The sequence below is a fragment of the Triticum urartu genome, chromosome 6, assembly GCF_003073215.2.
Source record: "Triticum urartu cultivar G1812 chromosome 6, Tu2.1, whole genome shotgun sequence".
In the NCBI taxonomy this organism is placed as follows: domain Eukaryota; kingdom Viridiplantae; phylum Streptophyta; class Magnoliopsida; order Poales; family Poaceae; genus Triticum; species Triticum urartu.
Genome location: NC_053027.1, coordinates 52628493 through 52644278, shown reverse-complemented (window position 1 = coordinate 52644278; position 15786 = coordinate 52628493).

The following is a 15786-nucleotide window of genomic DNA, read 5'->3' as shown; positions in this document are numbered from 1 at the left end:
TAGTTCTTTGCCCGTTAGATACAGCTAACGAACGCTCGTTCGTTAGTCTGTTCGTCAGTTTTCTTTTATTGGATTTATTCCGTGATTTTCTCTGATCACGATTTCTGATCCGATCTTAGTCTATGTTTATCTTTTCGCTCGTTAGTCGGAATCAGGCGATTCAAGCACCTAGAGTTTCGGCTCGAAACCCTCTTTCCGTTTAACCAACTCAAACAAGTTTTCTCTACTGTAAAATTTGACCTAGTTTCAGATTAGTAAACGAAGCTTCTTTCTTTCGCCGTTTCAGTTTCGTTGCTCCGTTTGATTTGATTCTTTTCGCGAACCGGAGTTCTTAATTTGAACTTTCTGTTCAACCTATTTTATTTGAGTTTTGCTTGTGCATCGTTGCTTTTTTACTTATGTATGCTATTGTTTGCTTGCGATAGAACACCCGGAGTGCGAAGCATGCTACTACGAGTCCCTAGGTTTCGCAGATCGTCAGCGAGCCAAGTAACACTTTGATCATACCCCTTTATCAAACAGTTTTATGCATTAGTTCCAATCCTCAAACATTGCATTATTAGGATGTCATTAACTTGTGGGTTGGGAAGTAGTTGATGAGGTAGAACCTATTGCCCTGTTACATTCAAACCCATGGGAGTTACTCTACGCGTTGCTTATATACTATGCTATGATATGCTCGTAGACGTGGTTTGGGTTTGAGTGAAATACATCACAGATGTGAGCTTGTTAATTAATGGTTCAACTTAAGGTGGCAACTTAATCAAACAACTGGGTGGACTGAGGCACCTGGAGTACCCAGTGTTGCCTGTATTTTTTTTGGAAATCCCGGAGTACCCGTGTGATCTTCCTATGGACCGCCACCCAGGCTAAAAGGGAACCGAGATGATTCATGCTAGAAACTTCCATGTGCAGCCACAAGCTATTATGGGCTCTAGCATAGTTGAGTAAGTTACGTGAAGCTCTTGAAGAGCCAGATCAGCAGGTAGTGGGATGTAGGTTTGGTATGGTCTGTCCGGAGTAGAGAGTTAATGTTTTTGAAAGATTGTGCCTCGGTCATCCGTTTCTCAAACACCATGCAGTGCAAGAATCCCAACGGAGGAGATCGAGTCTTGTGGGGAAAAGTGCGCAAACCTCTGCAGAGTGTACAATCTAATCATGGTTAGCCGTGTCCCCGGTTATGGACAATTCTTGAGTATCTAGTACTTGGGTTATCAAAGGTATCTCATCATGTTTAACTAATATTGTTGGTTGTTAATCACTTTACTTGGGATTGAGTTGGAGGAACCTTCTCAATGATGTTTCAAGTACCATGACATTTAAATTAAAATCTATTCCTTTGTTGTAGGGAAAAATTGGCTTTTCGCAAAACTGTAACCATAGAGCTTTCCACCAGCCAAATATGCATGTAGTGATAGCATTATTCTGTTCTTGCTTTACTGTGTTACTTTGCCAGCATATTCCTTGTGCTGACTCATTTTCGGGCTGCAACGTATTATGTTGCAGACTTTTCAGACGAGGAGTAAGGTTCGTTAGGTCGTTGCCGTGCAGCTCAGCTATGCCGTTTGAGTTGATGGACTCACTTTATCTTCCAAGCCTTCCACTGTTATCGTATTAGATGGCCTTAAGACATATTATTGTAATAAGTTCTCTCTTGAGACGTTCGATGTAATAAGTGTGTGATTGCTACTCTGTTATAAATCCTTCGAGTACTGTGTGTGTCAGCATTACCGATCCAGGTATGACACTGAAGCACAGAGACTTGACCATCTGAGGTCGGGTCGCTACATGGGCCCAGAGATACCTCTCCGTCATACGGAGTGTCAAATCCCAGTCTCAATCTGTGTCAACCCAACAGATACTTTCGGGGATACCTGTAGTATACCTTTATAGTCACCCAGTTACGTTGTGACGTTTGGTACACCCAAAGCACTCCTACGGCATCCGGGAGTTACACGATCTCATGGTCTAAGGAAATGATACTTGACATGGGAAAAGCTCTAGCAAAGGAACTACACGATCTTGTGCTATGCTTAGGATTAGGTCTTGTCCATCACACCATTCTCCTAATGATGTGATCCCGTTATCAATGACATCCAATGTCCATAGTCAGGAAACCATGACTATCTATTGATCAACGAGCTAGTTAACTAGAGGCTCACTAGGGACATGTTGTGGTCTATGTATTCACACATGTATTACGATTTCTGAATAACACAATTATAGCATGAACAATAGACAATTACCATGAACAAGGAAATATAATAATAACCATTTTATTATTGCCTCTAGGGCATATTTCCAAGAATGTTTTCGTCGTGATTCTCTGGTAGAAACTTTGGGGCACTCTTTGAGGTTCTATGTGTTGGTTGTATAGATGAATCTGAGATTGTGTGATGCATATCGTATAATCATACCCACGGATACTTGAGGTGACATTGGAGTATCTAGGTGACATTAGGGTTTTGGTTGATTTGTGTCTTAAGGTTTTATTCTAGTACGAACTCTAGGGCTGTTTGTGACACTTATAGGAATAGCCCAACGGATTGATTGGAAAGAATAACTTTGAGGTGGTTTCGTACCCTACCATAATCTCTTCGTTTGTTCTCTGCTATTAGTGACTTTGGAGTGACTCTTTGTTGCATGTTGAGGGATAGTTATGTGATCCAATTATGTTATTATTGTTGAGAGGACTTGAACTAGTGAAAGTATGAGCCCTAGGCCTTGTTTCAATGCATTGCAATACCGTTTACGCTCACTTTTATCATTCGTTACCTTGCTGTTTTTATATTTTCAGATTACAAAAACTATTATCTACCATCCATATACCACTTGCATCACCATCTCTTCGCCGAAATAGTGCACCTATACAATTTACCATTGTATTGGGTGTGTTGGGGACACAAGAGACTCTTTGTTATTTGGTTGCAGGGTTGCTTGAGAGAGTCCATCTTCATCCTACGCCTCCCACGGATTGATAAACCTTAGGTCATCCACTTGAGGAAAATTTGCTACTGTCCTACAAACCTCTGCACTTGGAGGCCCAACAATGTCTACAAGAAGAAGGTTGTGTAGTAGACATCAAGCTCTTTTCTGGTGCCGTTGCCGGGGAGGTTAGCGCTTGAAGTTTCATCTTTAGATCTTGCAATCGAGTCCTTTAGTTTCTTGTTTTATCACTAGTTTAGTTTATAAAAGAAAATTACAAAAAATATGGAATTGAGTTTGCCTCATACGATTCATCTTTTTAATATCTTTCGTGAGTATGATGGAAAGGAAAATTGTGCCAAAGTGTTAGAAGAAGAATGCATTAAAATGTTTGGCACAAAATCTTTGAATGATGAGAATGATTGCAATGTTGTTAGTATGAACTCCTTGAATATCCCTAGTACTAATGATGATTGCACTAGTTATGATGAAAATGTCTCCTATAAACATGTCAATTTTTGTGGAGTGCATTGGGTTTGCAAGTACACACCAAATAGGGAAGATAGATATTGCAAGAGGCATAAGTACTTAGAAACTAAATTGTTGCAAGAAAGTCTAGATGATTGTGCTGAAAATTTAAATTTTCTTGGCCATACTTGTGAGCTTTGTAATGAACGTAGTCATTTAACCATCTGATGCAAATTGTTTCATGATCTAATCGTTTCCAAAAATTGTGATGACTTGATTTCTCTTGCACATCATAATGAACTTAGTTTGCTTATGGGTTACGAAGAAATGAAACGTATAACTAACTATCTTCTAGAATTTTCCCATTATAAACTTCTTGGTTTTGATCTTGATGAAATTTATATGTATTTTGCGGTGAATTGTATTGAAAATCCTTATATTGCCAACTACACAAAGAAAAGAAAACAAATAGAAGATGAAGAGAATACTAATGAAAGGGAAGAGACTTCCCAATACCATCCTATTATTTCTTATGATGAATCAGGTAACAAGGAGGAGCCTTCTATTCAAACAATCTCATCAATAAGGAGCTCCAAAAAGAGGATTGAACCCACACATGATGTGGTGAAGAAGAAGAAAATAAAAAGGAAGAGAGGTAAAAAGATATCTCTCCCAAATAATGATGCTCCTATTACTATTGTGCCTCATGAAAATATAATTGTGGAAGATAATGATACTTCTTATGATATAGAAAATCTTTTTGGCACTTACTTGGAAGAATATGATAATTGCTATACTATTGGTGATATCCATACTATTAATGATGAGAGTGATTATGCTTATGATATGAAAAGGCCTAAGCTTGGAGATGCTATTTTTGATGAAGATGATGTTTTTGAGAATATATTTGCTGCAGTTAATGTTTGTCCCAAGCTTGGGGATGCTACGTTTAATGAAGATGATATTTGTAGTCTCCCAAGTTTTTATATGCAAGTTTATAATGATGATAGCATGCCTCCTACTTATGATGATTATTGTGATGAAACTTATGCTATAAAAAGTAGTGATGATTATATTTATAAAACTTGTCATGATTATGATTAACCTTTTCGGAACATTACTCTTTTAATGCAGAAACAATTTATAGTATTCGAGTTTCTTAGGATACTCCCAATATTCCGAATGAGAAGAATTTTGCTTATGTGGAGAGTAATAAAATTTCTATGCTTATAGATCATGAAAAGAATGCTTTAGGTGCTGGTTATATTGTTGAATTCATTCATGATTCTACTGAAAATTTTTATGAGGGAGGAATATATGCTTGTAGGAGTTGCAATAATATCAAGTTTCCTCTCTATGTGCTTAAAGTTATGAAGTTATGCTTGTTTTACATTCCTATGCAAGTTGATTCTTGTTCCCATAAGTTGTTTTCTCACAAAATCCCTATGCATAGGAAGTGGGTTAGACTCAAATGTGCTAGTCATATTCTTCATGATGCTCTCTTTATGTTTCAATTCTTATCTTTTATGTGAGCATCATTGAAATCATCATGCCTAGCTAGGGGCGTTAAACGATAGCGCTTGTTGGGAGGCAACCCAACTTTATTTGTGTTCCTTACTTTTTGCTCCTGTTTAGTAATAAATAATTTATCTATCCTATGTTATGATTGAGTTTTTATGTTTTAATTAGTGTTTGTGCCAAGTAGAACCATTGGGAAGACTTGGGGAAAGTCTTGTTGATCTTGCTGTAAAAAACAGAAACTTTAGCGCTCACGAGAATTCCTACCATTTTCATTTGGAAAGTGATATTTAGTTAATTCTTTTTGCAGATGATTAATAGATAAATTTCTCACGTCCATCAATTTATTTTAGAATTTTTGGGGTTCCAGAAGTTTGCGTTAGTTACAGATTACTACAGACTGTTCTGTTTTTGAAAGATTCTGTTTTCATTGTGTTGTTTGCTTATTTTGATGAATCTATGAGTCGTATCGGAGGGTATGAACCATAGAGAAGTTGGAATACAGTAGATATTACACCAATATGAATTTAGAATGAGTTCCTTACAGTACCTTATGATGGTGATTTTCTTTCTTATACTAACGGAGCTTACGAGTTTTCTATTAAGTTTTGTGTTGTGAAGTTTTCAAGTTTTGGGTAAAGATTTGATGGACTATGGAATAAGGAGTGGCAAGAGCCTAAGATTGGGGATTCCCAAGGCACCCCAAGGTAATATTCAAGGACAACCAAGAGCCTAAGCTTGGGGATGCCCCGAAAGGCATCCCCTCTTTCGTCTTTGTTCATCGGTAACTTTACTTGGAGCTATATTTTTATTCGCCACATGATATGTGTTTTGCTTGGAGCGTCATTTTATTTTCTGTAGTTTTGCTTGCTGTTTGAATAAAATACCAAGATCTGAAATCATTAAATGTTAGAGAGTCTTCATATAGTTGCATAATTGTTCAACTACTCATTGATCTTCACTTATATCTTTCGGAGTAGTTTGTTGTTTGCCCTTGTACTTCACTTATATCTTTTAGATCATGGTGGTAGTTTTATTTTGAAGAAATAGATGAACTCTCGTGCTTCACTTATATTATTTTGAGAGTCTTTAGAACAGCAGGTAGTTGGCTTTGGTTATGAATCTAGTCCTAATATTATAGGCATCCAAGAGGGATATAATAAAAACTTTCATATAGAGTGCATTGAATACTAAGAGAAGTTTGATGCTTGATGATTGTTTTGAGATATGGAGGTAATAATATCAAAGTCGTGCTAGTTGAGTAGTTGTGAATTTGAGAAATGCTTGTGTTGAAGTTTGCAAGTCTCGTAGCATGCACGTATGGTAAACGTTATGTACCAAATTTGAAACATGAGGTGTTCTTTGATTGTCCTCCTTATGAGTGGCGGTCGGGGATGAGCGATGGTCTTTTCCTACCCATCTATCCCCCTAGGAGCATGCGCATGGTGCCGATGTTTTTTGATGACTTGTAGATTTTTGCAATAAGTATGTGAGTTCTTTATGACTAATGTTGAGTCCATGGATTATACGCACTCTCACCCTTCCATCCTTGCTAGCCTCTTCAGTACCGTGCATTGCCCTTTCTCACATTGAGAGTTGGCGCAAACTTCTCCGGTGCATCCAAACCCTGTGATATGATACGCTCTTTCACACATAAAACTCCTTATATCTTCCTCAAAACAGCCACCATACCTACCTATTATGGCATTTCCATAGCCATTCCGAGATATATTGCCATGCAACTTTCCACCATTCCGTTTATCATGACACATTCATGATTTTCATATATCTTTGCATGATCATGTAGTTGACATCGTATTTGTGGCAAAGCCACCGTTCATAATTTTTCATACATGTCACACTTGATTCATCGCAATCCCGGTACACCGTCGGAGGCATTTATATAGAGTCATATCTTTTTCTAGTATCGAGTTGTAATCATTGAGTTGTAAATAAATAGAAGTGTGATGATCATCGTTTTCTAGAGCATTGTCCCAAGTGAGGAATAAAAAAAGAAGGAGAAAGGCCATAAAAAAAGAGAAGGCCCCAAAAAAGAGAGAGAAAGAGAGAAGGGACAATGCTACTATCCTTTGCCACACTTGTGCTTCAAAGTAGCACCATAATCCTCATAATAGAGAGTCTCTTGTTTTGTCACTTTCATATACTGGGAATTTTTCATTATAGAACTTGGCTTGTATATTCCAACAATGGGCCTCCTCAAGTGCCCTAGGTCTTCGTGAGCAAGCAAGTTGGGTGCACACCCACTTAGTTTCTTTTGTTGAGCTTTCATACATTTATAGCTCTAGTGCATCCGTTGCATGGAAATCCCTACTCCTTGCATTAACATCAATCGATGGGCATCTCCATAGCTCATTGATTATCCTCGTTGATGTGAGACTTTCTCCTTTTTGTCTTCTCCACATAACCCCCATCATCATATTCTATTCCACCCATAGTGCTATGTCCATGGCTCGCGCTCATGTATTGCATGAAGGTTTATGAGTTTGAGATTACTAAAGTATGAAACAATTTCTTGGCTTGTCATCGAGGTTGTGTATGATGAGAGCATTCTTGTGTGACGAAAATGGAGCATGACCAAACTATATGATTTTGTAGGGATGAACTTTCTTTGGCCATGTTATTTTGAGAAGACATGATTGCTTAGTTAGTATGCTTGAAGTATTATTGTTTCTATGTCAATATTAAATGTTTGTCTTGAATCTCATGGATCTGAACATTTATTCCAAAATAAAGAAGAATTACTTAGAGAAATATGTTAGGTAGCATTCCACATCAAAAATTCTGTTTTTGTCATTTACCTACTCCAGGACGAGCAGGAATTAAGCTTGGGGATGCTGATACGTCTCCAACGTATCTATAATTTTTGATTGTTCCATGCTATTATATTATCAACTTTGGATGTTTATGGGCTTTATTATACACTTTTATCTTACTTTGGGGACTAACCTATTAACCCAGAACCCAGTGCCAGTTTCTGTTTTTTCCTTGTTTTAGAGTATCGTAGAAAAGGAAAATTAAACGGAGTCAAATTGACCTGAAACATCACAGAACTTATTTTTGGAAGGAAAGCAACCCGGGAGACTTGGAGTCCACGTAAGGGAAGCAACGAGGAAGCCACGAGGCAGGGGGGCGCGCCCACCCCCCTGGGCGCGCCCTCCACCCTCGTGGGCCCCTCGTGGCTCCCCCGACGTACTTCTTTCGCCTATATATCTCCATATACCCTAAAACGATCGGGGAACAGAATAGATCAGGAGTTCCACCGCCAGAAGCCTTCGCAGCCATCGAAAACCAATCTAGACCCGTTCCGGCACCCTATCGGAGGGGGAATCCCTCTCTGGTGGTCATCTTCATCATCCCGGTGCTCTCCATGATGAGGAGGGAGTAGTTCTCCCTCGGGGCTGAGGGTACGTACCAGTAGCTATGTGTTTGATCTCTCTCTCTCTCTCTCGTGTTCTTGAGGTGGTACGATCTTGATGTATCGCGAGCTTTGCTATTATAGTTGGATCTTGTGATGTTTCTCCCCCTCTACTCTCTTGTAACGGATTGAGTTTTCCCTTTGAAGTTATCTTCTTGGATTGAGTCTTTAAAGATTTGAGAACACTTGATGTATGTCTTGCCGTGCGTATCTGTCGTGACAATGGGATACCACGTGATTCACTTGATGTATGTTTTGGTGATCAACTTGCGGGTTCCACCCATGAACCTATGCATAGGGGTTGGCACACGTTTTCGTCGTGATTCTCCGCTAGAAACTTTGGGGCACTCTTTGAGGTTCTATGTGTTGGTTGAATAGATGAATCTGAGATTGTGTGATGCATATCATATAATCATACCCACGGATACTTGAGGTGACATTGGAGTATCTAGGTGACATTAGGGTTTTGGTTGATTTATGTCTTAAGGTGTTATTCTAGTACGAACTCTAGGGCTGTTTGTGACACTTATAGGAATAGCCCAACGGATTGATTGGAAAGAATAACTTTGAGGTGGTTTCGTACCCTACCATAATCTATTCGTTTGTTCTCCGCTATTAGTGACTTTGGAGTGTCTCTTTGTTGCATGTTGAGGGATAGTTATGTGATCCAATTATGTTATTATTGTTGAGAGGACTTGCACTAGTGAAAGTATGAACCCTAGGCCTTGTTCAACGCATTGCAATACCGTTTACGCTCACTTTTATCATTCGTTACCTTGCTGTTTTTATATTTTTAGATTACAAAAACTATTATCTACCATCCATATACCACTTGTATCACCATCTCTTCGCCGAACTAGTGCACCTATACAATTTACCATTGTATTGGGTGTGTTGGGGACACAAGAGACTCTTTGTTATTTGGTTGCAGGTTTGTTTGAGAGAGACCATCTTCATCCTACGCCTCCCACGGATTGATAAACCTTAGGTCATCCACTTGAGGGAAATTTGCTACTGTCCTACAAACCTCTGCACTTGGAGGCCCAACAACGTCTACAAGAAGAAGGTTGTGTAGTAGACATCACTCTCTTTTGCGTAAGTTAGCCACCATATATGCTAGTGCTTGCTGCATCTCCACCTCACTTCCCTTTCCTACCCTTAAGCTTAAATAGTCTTGATCTCACGGGTGTCAGATTGGTGAGTCCCCGTGACTCACAGATACTTCCAAACAGATGCAGGTGCCAATGATGCAAGTGCAGGAGTTACCAAACTCAAGTGGGAGTTCGACGAGGATTCGTGCCGTTACTATGTTTCGTTTCCGGATGATCAATAGAGGAGCCCAGTAGGGACGACCGGGGATCTAGCATTTGGGGTTGTCTTTCTTTATTTTGGTTCCATAGTCAGACCTTTGATTGTATTCTGGATGATGTATGACTATTTATGTATTGTGTGAAGTGGCCATTGTAAGCCGACTCTTTATCCCTTTCTTATTCAGTATATGGGATGTGTCGTGGTGGGCGCACGGTAGATGCCAAGGGATGGCTAAAGAGAGGAGGAGGCTCGAGGGCGCTGGTGGACTCCAAAGGCGGGGTTGGCATCAGCGGGCGCGGGACGCCGGACATACCCAGGTTCGGGGCTCTCCGGAGAGATAATACCCCTAGTCCTGCCGAGTGTAGTTGGATGATCGATAGTACAATGTTGCTCCTAGAGCTGTATGGAGGAGGAAGGAAGCTGGCCAAGGCTTGGGCCGCTCCTTCTCTTCGGTGTTGCTGTTTTGTGGCTAGTCCTATGCTTACTTGCTTTTCTCTCATATGTGTTTTCTGCTTGCCCTCTCGCTCGCCCTCTGAGAGATCATATACCTTATGACTGTGGGCTCCCGTGGGGGTTTATAGTCCAACCCCCCGGGGGTACAATGGTCATGTTACAAGTCGGTGGGTCTATATTGTCGGTGTCCGGGGACCCGGGCTGGGTCCCGTTGAGGGCTTGTGGTTCGCCGGGTTCCCCTAGGTGCGGGCCTCGCATGCCTAGCGGGACTGTGCACCGTCTTGTCGACCTTCAGGGCGTGGCCGAGTCGGGTCGCGTACAGTGCTCTCCGTCAGGCTGCCGCTTGCTATCGTCAGCGGTGAGGGCGGGGGCACTGTAGCCACGCCAGTCCTGGTCAGCGGGTAGGTGAGGGGCACTATTGCCATGTTCCTGCTGACCAGAGGCATGGGCGGGGCAGTGTTGCCTTGGTCATCGTTGATTGAAGTCTCGTCCCCCTCATACAGCCTGGATGGGACGGGAGTTGACCCGCGGCTGGATTGCGTAGCACGCCACGGGTGGTGCTGGCTTGTTGAGGAGGCTTTGGTCGTGCCGGGTTCGGCTGTCTTGCGCTAGTTGTTGGGGCCGAGTCGACGTGTCTTGTCGGGTCGGCTAGTCTGGCCGGCTTGCGGGGCTTGGCAGGGTCGAGCGACCCGGCCAAGCGTGTGTCGGTATTGAGGGGCGGTGCCAGCCCTGTTGTTTTTTGAATAGGATCCGGGTTCCGTTGCCTGCCCGGGGTCCATCCCCCGATAGTAGTCCCCGAAGCTGTGAAGGTCCGCCATCTTCGGATGAGTGGGCCTTCTTAGCTTCCCCCTTAAGCAAGGCAGATTCTCCGAACGCCGGGTCCGGCAACACCCACTGTGTGCCGGTTTTCTCAGAAACCGGATCGTGGCATCCCGGCCGTGGCGGAGAACGAGGAGTCCGTCGAATCTTGTGGCAATCCCTCAGTCTTTGCACGGGCGCCACGTGGTGCCCAGAAGTCGGAGGGGCCTGACAGGCCACGCGCGTGACGAGACCGGGCGACGGGCTGGGGCCCACCGCCGCGCGCCCTCAGCCCAAGCGCGCGGATTTATTGCAGCGTCCGGGGGCCAGTTTCTCTTCCCCAGGCAGTTACTGCGCGTGTACGTGCGTACTTATTGCGGGATAGTGGAACGGGCGCGTGCAGACGATCCCACCTCCCCATGTTCGAACCGATGGTTATAAATCGGGGGGCAGGGGGCGGCGGACATTAGTCTCGCTCGCGCCCTCCTGTCCCTTTGCTCTCGCTCCGCTCCTTGCAACTCACGCGCTGTGGCACCCGCTTCTTCGAGCAGAAATCCTTCACTGTCCATCTTCCTTCTTCTTCCTTTGATCATGTCGCTGCTATCGGGCTCCTGGATGGGATCGAATGTCACCTTCGAGGACATCACCCAACTCCGGGCGACGCGGCGCCTGCCGCGGGAGAGCAGAGGCCTCGGCCCGAGGGGCAGGAGCGCGTGGTCTTCCTCACGCACTTCGAGCGCGGGTTCGTGCTGCCGGCGAGGACCTTCTTCCGCGCATTCCTGGAGTTCTTCAGGCTCCAGCCGCATCATCTTGGCACCGGCGCCATCATCCAGCTCTCCGGCTTCGTCACCCTCTGTGAGGGGTACCTAGGGGTCGAGCCTACGATCGACCTCTGGGCGCGCTTCTTCTCCTTGAAGCAGCAGGGCCCGTCGGCCGGGGAGTTCGCTGATTGCGGTGCCGCCGTCATCTCGAAGCGGTCGGGGGCGGATTTCCCCAAGATCCCGCTGGAGGATTCTGCAAGAAGTGGCAGAACTCCTTGTTCTACGTCCGCAACCTTGGTGCGGATTGCATCAACCTTCGGCCTTCGCCATCGCACCGCCGCGGGCGAAGACGAACTAGGGCTACTCTCCCAGGCGCCCGTCGCAGGAGATCGTCAATCTCTGGGAGCGGGTGACGGTGATGAGGACGCAGGAGGGGCTCACCGGCACCGACCTCCTCACCGCGTTTATCAAACGTCGGGTCCTTCCACTTCAGGGGCGCTTCTGCCTCATCGGCGAAATGGTCGGCCTTCAAGACCCCAACCGCATGGGGTCGACGCGGCTGTCCGCGGAGCAGATCGCATGCGGCGTGAATGACATCTCCAAGGCCAACCATGGGGGGACTGGCGGTTCGGCATGGCACCGTACAGCTAGTCGAACCCGGCGGCGTAGGTGAGTGTCCGATCTTCTTACTTTGCTGTCGCGCACCTTCTCATCCATCCTGACGCGACGCGGGGGTACTTCTGAATGCGATTCGGCATCCTTACGCCCGGGCCCTGTCGCAGGTGGCGCCGGTGGCGCTAGAGGAGCCCGCGACTCATGGCGGGGAGGAGGAGGCCGAGTCCGACACCGGCGCTGGGCGTCGCACGGGTAAGTCTCGTGTTTTCTTCATGTGTCTTGAATTGCTGACCACGGCAGGGAACAGTCGGGGCAGTGGCATTGGGCGGGGGAGGCGGCGACGCGGGCGGAGCCGGGTCCTCGCATGGGACGGCGCCGGGCCGCCCGCATGGGAAAGACAGCGTCACGCCGCGACCTCGGGCCCCGAAGCGCACGGCGGACCCGGCCGGGGCCGGGAGGCCGGCCAAGAGGAAGCGCGGCAATGGGCACGGGAGGCCAACCCCGGCCCTGGTCTTGGCGGGGTAAGCTTCGTCTCTCGTTTGCGCTCAGATTTTTTTTCTTGAGCTAGTCTTGTTTCTTTTCTGCTCATTCTGTCTTCTTCTCCAGGTCGCCAATCACGCTGGCGAGGGCAGCGGCGGAAGCCGCGCCGCCGAAGAGGCCGCGTTCCGCTGGAGCCGGTCCGACCTCGCCGACCTGGCCGAGGTGGAGGGACGGGCCGACTCGGACCTCGGCCTGGATCCGAACGACGCCGAAGCCTTGGCCTGGTGGGACAGGAACCGGGCTGAGGCGGAGCTGGGGGCGGCGTCGGTCTGGGCCTGGACCGACGCGGCGGCGGCACGGGCGCGAGTTGCCGGAGGGCATGGTGGTGACGGTGACGGTCTTTGAGCCATTGTTGATGAGGGAGCGCGGCCATGGAGGCCAGGCTGAGGTGGTGGATGACACCCCGCCGCGGGCCGACGTGGTCGAGCGAGCGGGGACTGATGCTGGTGGAGGCGGCATTGTTTTGGAAGAGACGCTGCGGGCGGCGGTGTCGGAGGCACCACAGGCGGTGGTGCCAGGGGCCACCCCGGCAGCTGGGCCGGAGAGGGTGACGCAGGGCGTCCCAGCGTCCGGGTCGGAGACGGCGACACAGGGAGTCCCAGCGTCCGGGTCGTCGTCGGCGCTAGGAGGGGCATCGGAGGAGGTGCTGGCCGCGTCGCTAGCAGCCAGCGGGGAGTACGCCTTGGTGCCCCAGCAGGGAGGGCACCGACCTGCCATGCCACAACTGGCATGGAGCGGGGGCGCCGTTGTCTTCGGGCCTCAGACCCAGTTGGAGGCGGCGCTGGATGCCGTCAGTCGCCGCCTGCGAGGCCGGACGGAACGCCTCGAGCCCTTTTCCCAGGCCGAGGTGGAGCAGACACGCGACCTGGAGCGCGCCGTTCTGGTAAGTCTTCTTGTAATTTCTTCTTTGTGGGGGCGCACCAGCGCACCCACTGGGTGTAGCCCCCGAGGTTCGGGACAACTATGTAGTAGTTGGGTCGAATCTTTAGAGTGTTGGCCTTGTTCTGATTTCTGCTTTCTTCAGCATCTCGACGCCTTCCGGGTCGCCGCCTACAATCATCTCCTAGGCAAGCACTGGGAGCTCATGGAGCAGCTTGCCACCAAGGAGGAGGAGCTCCGCATCGCCGCAGGTATTCTTGTGCTCTTTTCTAGTGGGGGCGCGCTAGCGCACCCACTGGGTGTAGCCCCCGAGATTCGGGCCAACTGTGTAACAGTTGGGCCAAATCTTAAGTCTTGCTTTTTTCTTCTACTGAGTCCTTCTTTTTCGCAGCCAAGGTGCTGTCCTGGCGGACTCGTCTGCTACGGGCCAGTCATCACTATGACCGGCTCCTTGCCGACACCGGCCGTCTTGCCGTCGAGGCGGCGCAGGCGAGGGCGGAGGCGGCCGCGGCTCGGCGGTCTCTCGACGAGGCCAACCGGCTGCATGAGCAGCTGGCGGGTCACAAGAGCCGCCTCGAGGCCGAGGTGGATCTCCTTAAGGCGAAAGCCGCCAAGGTGGCCGAGGCGCAGCAGGCCCTGGTGCAGGCGGACCAGCTGGCCGATGACAAGGGCCGGCTCTAGGCCGAGGTAGATCGCCTGCGGGGGCAGGTCACCACGGCTGATGGGGGCAGTCGCCGCGAGGCGGCCGAAGACAAGGGCGCCGAGATGAAGGCGGCTCTTGCCAAGGCGGCTGGTCTGGAGAAGGCGCTCAAGGAGCGCGACCGCGCCATCAAACGGGAACGGCGTGGTACGTTGCTTGAGGCGCAACACCTGGAAGAGTCCTTCTCTAGTAAGTGCTTTTTCTTGACATTTGCCGGGTTGGGATCCGGCCTTTCTTCCTTGTTGTTCTTCTTCTAACTCGCTTCTTCCTTTGCGGCAGGGGCCTTCCAGGAGATGCAGCTGCTGGCGGAGGAAGCCATCCGCTATCAGCGCAAACCGACCGGCGTCGTTGGGTCCGGGACAGATCCGCGGGTGGCCTGGACCTTCCCGGAGATCATCGCCGCTGCTGAGGCCCGCCTGCAGATCCTGGGAACGCAGTTGGGGCGGTTGTCCTAGGCTGGCACCGCAATGACGGCGGCCCTATGGCCGGACTCCGTCCAACCGAGCAGCTTCTCGCGCCTGGCGCGTTGGTTGGAGACGGCGCCGGACCGGCTTGGCGAGTGGCGCGTCTCTGCCGCTCGTGTCGGTGCTGAGACACTACTAGGGAAAAGCCTAGCAGCAGCACGGGTTTTCTGCCTTTTAGTAGCGCGGGGGCCGGCGCTACTAATAAGGCGCTACAGCTAACGTATAGCAGTAGCGCCGGTCCACCCGCGCTACTGCTACACAAGTGTTGCAGCAGCGCGCTTAAAGGAACCTCGCTGCTGCTAATAGCTATAGCGCGCTTCCCCTGTGCGTGCTACTGCTACAACCGTGCTGCTGCTAACTTCTCTCCACTCGCTACTGCTAATTTTAGTAGTTTCTTGTTTTTTTCGGCATATTTGTTTTGTATTTGAATAGGCTTTATAGAAGAATCTTTAGCAAATACAAATGTCATCATGATACACATACAAATGCCTGCGAGACCACAAATGTAATCATAGCATATACATAAAAATAGTCTCGTCATAATCATCATCCAACACAAAGTGGTATCTTGTCATCATCTCGAAAATAGCGATACATGCAAGTCTCGAATACTTGCAACTACAACGTCATCCATCTAAACAAAGGTATACGCGAGAAGATCTATCACTATGAGTGAGAGCGGAACTATGCAGTACATGAGATGGTGGTTACGAGTCCTCTCTCGCGCTAGCGTGAACCTTAAGTAACTAGCTTCTCCTTCTTGTCTGCTTTTGAAGCCTTTATGGCTGGCGTCCGAGAACCCATTCACTTGCGCCTGACACTCATGCCACTCGTTGTACACCCCCGGAACCTAGGCAACTCGGATCATTTACCAAAACATGACATGTCCAAAACATGACATATCCACATATCACATGT